Source organism: Ochotona princeps, chromosome X (assembly GCF_030435755.1).
Source record: "Ochotona princeps isolate mOchPri1 chromosome X, mOchPri1.hap1, whole genome shotgun sequence".
Lineage (NCBI taxonomy): Eukaryota > Metazoa > Chordata > Mammalia > Lagomorpha > Ochotonidae > Ochotona > Ochotona princeps.
In genome coordinates this window covers 27,196,234-27,203,909 of record NC_080865.1, presented here as the reverse complement: position 1 = coordinate 27,203,909, position 7,676 = coordinate 27,196,234, and the positions used below count along the sequence as shown (strand labels likewise).

At 46.4% G+C, this 7,676-nt stretch overlaps 1 pseudogene; it reads right to left on the bottom strand.

The window, feature by feature from the left end:
• Nucleotides 1-5,982: 5,982 nt before the first annotated feature.
• Nucleotides 5,983-6,353, bottom strand: LOC101516667 (large ribosomal subunit protein P2-like; annotated as a pseudogene).
• Between the last annotated feature and the right edge of the window lie 1,323 nt (nucleotides 6,354-7,676).

Below are 7,676 nucleotides of genomic sequence, written 5' to 3'. Positions count from 1 at the left end.
TGGACTGGGTCTAAGATGTGACAGACTGGGCTAACATCCAGCACCTGCTGGTGCTCATGAGAGCCAACGAGGGTGTAGGACAGGCTGGGCTAAGTCTGTGCCCCTGCTGAATCATGCGAGAAAGCTGGGTCTGGGCGTGGACCAGGTGTGGCTGGGCTGTAGCACCCAACAGTAAGAAGTAGAATGGATGCAGGCTGGTTGGGCAAGGCCACTATTCCTGCCAGGACAAGAGGTGGATTAAGTCAGCCTAGGCCAAGGACCCACCAGTACGTGAGATCTGCCACTGGGAGGAGACCTGATAGAGGAGCTTGAAGAACTCCTCTGCCAGGATGCAGTCCCTGCAGGTGAGTGCAGGAACCAAGGCTGGGAGAAACCCAGACCAAGTCAGGTTACGGTACCCACTGGCATGTATGTGGATCAGGTCTGGGGGCATGCCAGGCTGGGCTGTTCTTAATAACCACTGGTAGATGTGAGAACCAGGATGAGGTGCAGTACAGGCTGGGTCAGGCAGCAACACCAACCAGTTCATATTAGGGCCGGGACTAAGGGCTCACTGGGCTGGGCTGGGCAGGGCAAGGCTGCAATACCCACCAGTATGAGCTGGAACTGGGGGCAGGCTGGGCTGGGTGGGGCCAGGCTACAGCACCTGGCAGCAAATGCCAAGGTGAGGCAGGCCAAGCCAGAATGAGCTGTAGCACCCACCAGCACACATAAATTCGAAGATGGGGGGTGTGAGCCCAGTAGAGTGAGCCCAGTAGAGTGGGGGGCTCCCCTGTTGGGCCACTGCTGCTGTTGGTGAGTGTGAGAACTAGAATGGGGGCAGACTAGGCCAGGCAGGGTTACAACACATGTTGGCCTGCATGTGAGCTGGCTTACGGGAGAGAGCCAGGCTGGGCTAATCAACTGTACCCACTGGTACATGCATAGGCCAAAGTTAAATGCAGGCTGGTCAGACTTTGCTGTAGCATCAGCTGGCAAGTGTCAGGGCTGTGGGCAAATCCTGTCAAGCTAGACCTCAGAACCACCTGGATAGTGCAGGATCTGGGATTGGGAGTAGGCCCAGTAGGAAAACTGTGGGTGCTTCTCTGATTGGTTGCAACTCCTACTGGTGGACATGAGAATCATGGCTGGAGGCAGGCCTGGCTAGGCAGGTGATGGCACCCACCAGCATCAGTGTGGGCTGGATAGTGGGGTTGGTTGGGGTGAGCTAGGCTCCAACGCCCATTGATGTGTATGAAAGCTGAATGGGAAGTGGGACAGTCTGGACCAGTCTGCTGTACATACTGGCAGGCACAGGAACCAGGGCTGGGGGCAGGCCTAGTGGGGTTATTGGGGGTTGCTCCGACTAGGCTGCAGCTCCCGCTGCTGTACATGGGGGCCGAGTGTGTGGTGGACAGGGCTGGGCTGGGCCACAGCGTCCATTGATTTATGTAAGAGATGGGGCTGGACACAAAACTGACCCAGGAATTGAAACTACCAGTGTGTGTTTCTAGGCTGAAAGGGGGGCCCGAAGACAGAGCTAGAGCCTGTATTGGTAAGCACACACAAGAGTCAGGTCTGGGATCACTTCAGATGAGGTTGTTTTAGGATCTGTGTTCTGACTGTGGAGCGCATGTGTCAGAGCTGGGACTCCTCAGTAGCTAAGACAGACAGTGGGCGGCATGCCCAGCTGCACATGGAGGATATGGCAGTCCACTGGAGCCTGCAGAGGACATCTGGTACCATAAAAGAAGGAGGGCAGAACAAATTGGTCAACTACCCCCAGCCAAGTGTTGACAGCAAATATCTGAGCAAACAGAGAATCTAAGGTGGACTATGTCAGTCAATGAACCTTGGAAGGATTTCCTCATCCTTGGATCAGTGAGATAAATAGCATTTCAGAACTATTGAATATTTAAACCACTTGAGCAGAATCCTTGGAGCATACTTCACATCGCAGACCCTGGGATGACATCTGGGGACCCATCCTGGGTACTGAGGTGGTTGGGAGGCTGGGTGTAGCTTCTTCCCTTCTCTCCCCCCTTCCCCCTAGATGCAGGAAGAAAAAAAAGGAAAATTTGGATACAATGGTCTCATCTGCTTTCCCCTAACCCTTGACCCTTCCCACCCTAGTCAACTATGTGAGCATCATCAAAAATAAAATTTAAAACATGAAAAATCATTTTGTGGAGCAGGTGGGCATTTGGCCTAGTGGTTAAGAGGTTAGCTGGCAAGTCTGTGTCCCACACTGGAGTGCCCTGTCCACACCCAGCACAGCTCCCGATTCCAGCTTACTGTTTCCGGTGGTGATTCATATCATTGGGTACCTGCCACCAATGTGAGAGACCTAGACTGAATTCCTGACTGCTGGCTTTGAAGATCCTTGCCGTGGTGGGCATTTGGGCACTGAACCATTGGATGTGAACTCTCTCTCTATCTCTCTTACTCACTCTCTCTCACTGTCTCTTCATCTTTGAAAGAAAGAAACTAAGATTCTAATGTATAGAAAATACATATGAAAAATTATGCATGGCTTTCAAAAAATTTTTGCACCAAAATACGTTTTAAATTTCACTTTCCATGAACTTTTTTCAGTCCCCTGGTAGAGCAACAAAGGGGGTTGGCATCTTAGGGGGAGAAGGAAACGGCTTGAGCTTGGTACTGCCAGCTGCTCAGGGGAGTTTCCTAATTCCCCTACCACCTGGAATGCAATGGAACATTGAGAGCACACGAGCCAGTGTCACTGCATGCTGAGTCTCATCCAGCAGGCAGCCTGCTCTCTGCATATTAAATGGCATTGCCTGATTGGGCTCAGGATTTTTGGAAGGTCACAAAGCTGATTTTGATAGTATGTCCAAAGCTGATTTTGATAATGTGTCCAAAAGATCATCAAGCTCAAGGGCCTCACACTAATAAACCCAGATCAATATTGAGATCAGAAAGCAAATTTATTCAGTTGCAATGAAAACTACATCTGTCAACCATGCCAGAATATAATCTTGTTGGCTGTTCAATTTTCCTTTAGAAAAATAAGACAGACTATGTCAGCCAGTGGATTCTGGAGAGATGTCATTGTGCTTGGAATGGCAAAATTGGCAGCAATTCAGAACTGTTGAACTATCAAAACCACTTGAGCAGTGCCCTTGGAGCATCGGGACCTTGGGATGGGTGGGAGAATGGGTGGGGCTTATCACTTTCTCTACCTCCTTCCCCCAGATACAGAAAAGAGAAAGAGAGAGAGAGAGAGAGAGAGAAAGAGAGAGAGAGAGAGAGAATGAATGTGGAGAAAAAAGAAGAAGAAGAAGAAAAAGAAGCCTGGGCCTTAATTGTTACTGTTACTGACTTGAGATAAACACCCTTTATTCAAGACAGTTGCATCATGGAGAAAAGCATTAGCTCTGGGGCTACAGAAATCAGACTGGCGCTCTCTTGTGCTACTTACTTACTTTCAGTTTCTTCATAAATAAATACATTTTATATAGTTGAGTTTGCTTAAATGCAATAGGCAATTTAAAATGCAAATGGCTTTAAATATGATCTGTTTTTATTTCTCTTTCATATAGGGGGAGTCTAGAAGCAGACAGGCCAGGGATGGTCTGGTGGCTTCATAACCATTAGGGCTAGGCCTCTTATCCGTTCCACTCTGCCAGTGTGTGCCTTCCATTTTCACAGCAATCTCATGCTCCAGCTTGGCTGCTGTGGCTTCAGCCATCACATTTATGTTTCAGGAAGAAAGAGCAAATATGGAAGAGTGGAAAAGAACCCCTTTCAGATGTCCCAAGTTACTTTGTTTTTTAAAAAAGATTTATTTCATTGGAAAGGCATATTAACAGAGAGAAGGAGAGACAGAAAGATCTTCTGTCTTCTGGTTCACTCCCCAAGCTGAGCTGATCCGAAGCCCGGATCCAGGAGCCTCTCCCTGGTCTCCCTTGCAGGTGCAGGGTACTAAGGCTTTGAGCCATCCTTCACTGCTTTCCCAGGCCATGAGTAGGGAGTTGTATAGGAAGTGGAGCAGATGGGACACGAACTGATGCCCATATGGGATATCGGTGGATGCAAAATGAGGATTTAGCTGCTAGGCTAGCATGCCGGGCCCAGATATACCAATTTTTCTTTTTAAAAAAATTTGTTACTTTCTAATGACTTGAAAGATACAAGTATGTTTATGGTCCTTGTCATATTATTGCAATATTTTTCAAAAGAATTGAACCAAATTATGCTGCCTTCTGCAATATATAAATGGTCCTTTACCATCACAAGCGTATCAGTATTGGATAGAGTTATATTGAGAAATTCAGATATAGAAAAAGGTAGCAAAAGAGGTCTAGGCATTTGGCCTAGACCTTTGGATGCTGGTTGTGCTGTCCGTGCAGCACAGCTGCGGCTTCCAGCTCATGTTGACCATGGAAGGTGCTGGGGATGACTGCAGTACTTGGACCCTGTTGCTTGCAGAGTGAGTGTGGATTGCATATCTGATACCTGGCTTCAGCCCAGCAGAGGCCATCACAGGCATTTGGGGAGTCAATTAACAGGCCGCAGTCTACTTAAACAACATTTTAAAAAGGGTGAAAATAGTATCTCAAGTTAGCTTCAGTTTGTTTTTCTTTATAGTAATGGAAAAAAAAAGTCACTTTACCCTGCAAATGGTTCCAGACAGGAGAGAGTGAGTTAAGGACAAACTGTGATTTTTGTGCATGATTAGATGACAGAGCTAGATTTACAGTGAAGCTGATGAAACTTAATCTCAGGGCTTCTCATTTCCAAGTCTCTGAGAGGTACTCTCACAGTGGTCTTATGTTTTTGTAAAAAAAAAAAAAAATAGCTTCAATCAGTGATGACTACTATGACTTTGGCCATTTTCTGGCAAGCTGCTTTTTTCTGTAAAGAAGAAAAAAAAGAAAAAGAAATAAGGGAAAGCTCTGATTTGTATCACTTGCCAATTTCCACGATGTAAATAGCCTCACCATGGCTGATTTCACTCTCCTGATAGTTTAATGTATAGATGAAAAAGCTCCTGAATATGTAACAGTCAGCTGTTGAGACTTGCCAACTGTCCCTCTGCATAGTTCCCTTCCCACCTAGTGGTGGTGGAATGACATAGGAATTTTGGGGTTCTGCTCTAGTGAGGTTGAGTTGATGCTTACCAGTGGCTAGGCATAGTGTCATTTATTCCTGCGGGCTGAAGGCACTTTCCCACGGATTTAACTTATTGGCAGCCTCCTGGTGTATGCAGCGCTTCAGGAATGTGTGCTCTGCTGTGCAGATTGGCCTGGAGTTGTGATACGAGTGTACAGGGAAGAAGTCACATTGTGATACTAAATTGTCTTACAAGTCCTGCCCCCCTCTCCAACTGTGACAGTGATTGTCTGAGTCTGTCCTGGCTGGCATAACAAAATATTATATATAAACCAGAACTTTATTTTTCAAAGTTCTGGAGACCAGGGAATCCAACATTAATTTATCAGTGGCTTTGATGTGTGGCCTATAGATGGTACCTCCTCAGTATCCACCTACAGTAGCTGGCGTAAGGCAGTTTTCTGGGGCCTTTTTCATTAGGGTCTGAGCCTGCTCATGAGCACCCCCATGGCCTAATTATCTCCCTAAACTCCTAATGTCTCCTAGTAGCACCACATTGGTGTTTGAGTTTCAACATATTAGTTTTAAAGGGATGGAAAAAAGATTCGAAGTGCTTGCGATTATAAGCTGGTATGTGATAACTGATCAGATATATTAAATTATTAAGGAAATGATTCAGTTATTATGGATGCCTGGCCAAAATGGTTCTTCCCTTCTTAAGGCTAAGCATGCTAATAAAAGTTCCAAAAATTTTTAAAGGGATGTGTTGGCATAAGCATGTACTAACACTCTATCAATGATGAATAAGTTACCATCTGAACTTACTACTGCACCTTACACGAGGGGGCTTAAGAAGTTAGAAAATTGGAATAGAGATGATGTGGGTTTTCTATTAACTTTTTTTTTTAACATAAAAGGCTTTATTGGGGGGACGCAGGATCTAGTCAAACAGGCCGAACCCCATGTCGTCATCCGACTCCTCTGACTCTTCCTTCTCCTCCTTCTTCTCTTCCGCTGCTGCAGGGGCCGCACCGGCAGCAGGGGCCGCGGATCCCGGGGCAGCAGACACGGCCACAGCCCCCCAGCCGGCACACTGGCCAGCTTGCCAATGCCCTGGGCGATCACATCCTCAATGTTCTTGCCATTGAGCTCACTGATGACCTTGTTGAGCCTCTCGTCGTCCGCCTCGATGCCCACACTATCCAGGATCTTCCTGATGTCCTTGGCGCTGGGCGACACGTTGCCCCCAAGGGCGGCCAGCAGGTAGGAGGTGACGTAGCACATGTCCGGGGCCTCCCCGCTCGTCCTTCTATTAACTTTTGAAGCTGCCATGCTCACATCCGAAACATGGTATTAAATGAATTATGACGTTGAAAGAAAAAATTCTCAATATTGAGAAATGAAGAAAGAAATAGCAGGGCACATATTTAGAGTAGCAGTTAAGATGCCACTTAGATGCCCACATCCCATATCAGATGCCTGGGTTTGGCATTGGCTCTGCTTTCAGTTCTAGCTTTCCACTGACACACAGAGCAGGTGGTGGCATCCCCACTCCCAGTCTGGGAGAGCACAGTTCCCCAGCTCCTGGCTTCGACCTGGAGAGCCCTTATTTTTGCAGCCCTTTGGGGAGTAAACAACATGGCTGATCGCTGCCTCTCTGCCTTCCTACTTAATATGAATGAATTTTAGTGTATTAAAAAAAAAAGTTTACTTATTTGATACCTTGTTTGGAGGCGATTACTGGAGTAGCAGATGTTGCAGCCAGATCAGCCTCACATGCTATTTATTTATTTGAAAACGAGAGTTACAGAGAGTGAGAGACACAGGACTCAGCGAGCCTACATGGGATGCTGGCACTGCAGCCAATGGCTTGACTAGCTCAGCTACCAATGCCAGCTCCTAAAATAAAGTTGTAAAAAGTGGTCCCATCCTGTTAGAGGACGAAGTGAATTATTATATGCTGTATGGACAAAGTATCAGAAAATTGTTATGTGAAGAATGGGTCAACAAGCATGTGGCCAAAAATGTAGAAAAAAACATAATTGTGTGGCAGGCATCACCTAATGAAAACATGTTACAATCATTTAGGAAAAAAAAATAAAATAAGATGCATACATTGCATGCACGGTACCATAAGCAAGAACTTACTGGTCTTTTCTCTTTGATAGAACTGAGATTCTGGGGGAGTCTAGGCCAGATGTTTTGTAAGTCGCCCTACACTTTGAATATGTGTGGTCGTTTCCTTCCGGCTAAAGTCCAGTTAGATATTTTGACAAGAAGACTACATAGGTGACGTCAATCTCTCTTCCAGTACCTCAAATCAGAAGGCATATGAGGTCAAATTACTGGCTTGACCAAATGCTTGGTTATTTGGTTAAAATGGTGCATATACCTTTAAGTGAAGACATACTCACACTTATAAATCACAGAGATGTTTCGTTCACACACACTGAGAATAAAGTTATCAGGCAAAAGTATTAGTGCACAGCAGGAGGCAGTTGCTTTTCCAGGCTCGGGGGAAAAAAAAATCCACCACACCCACCCTCCTGCCAGCCCGCGCTTTTTTGCCCCCGTAAGATCATTTCTCCGAACCAGAGAGCCCTAAGTTCCAGGTGCCCAAA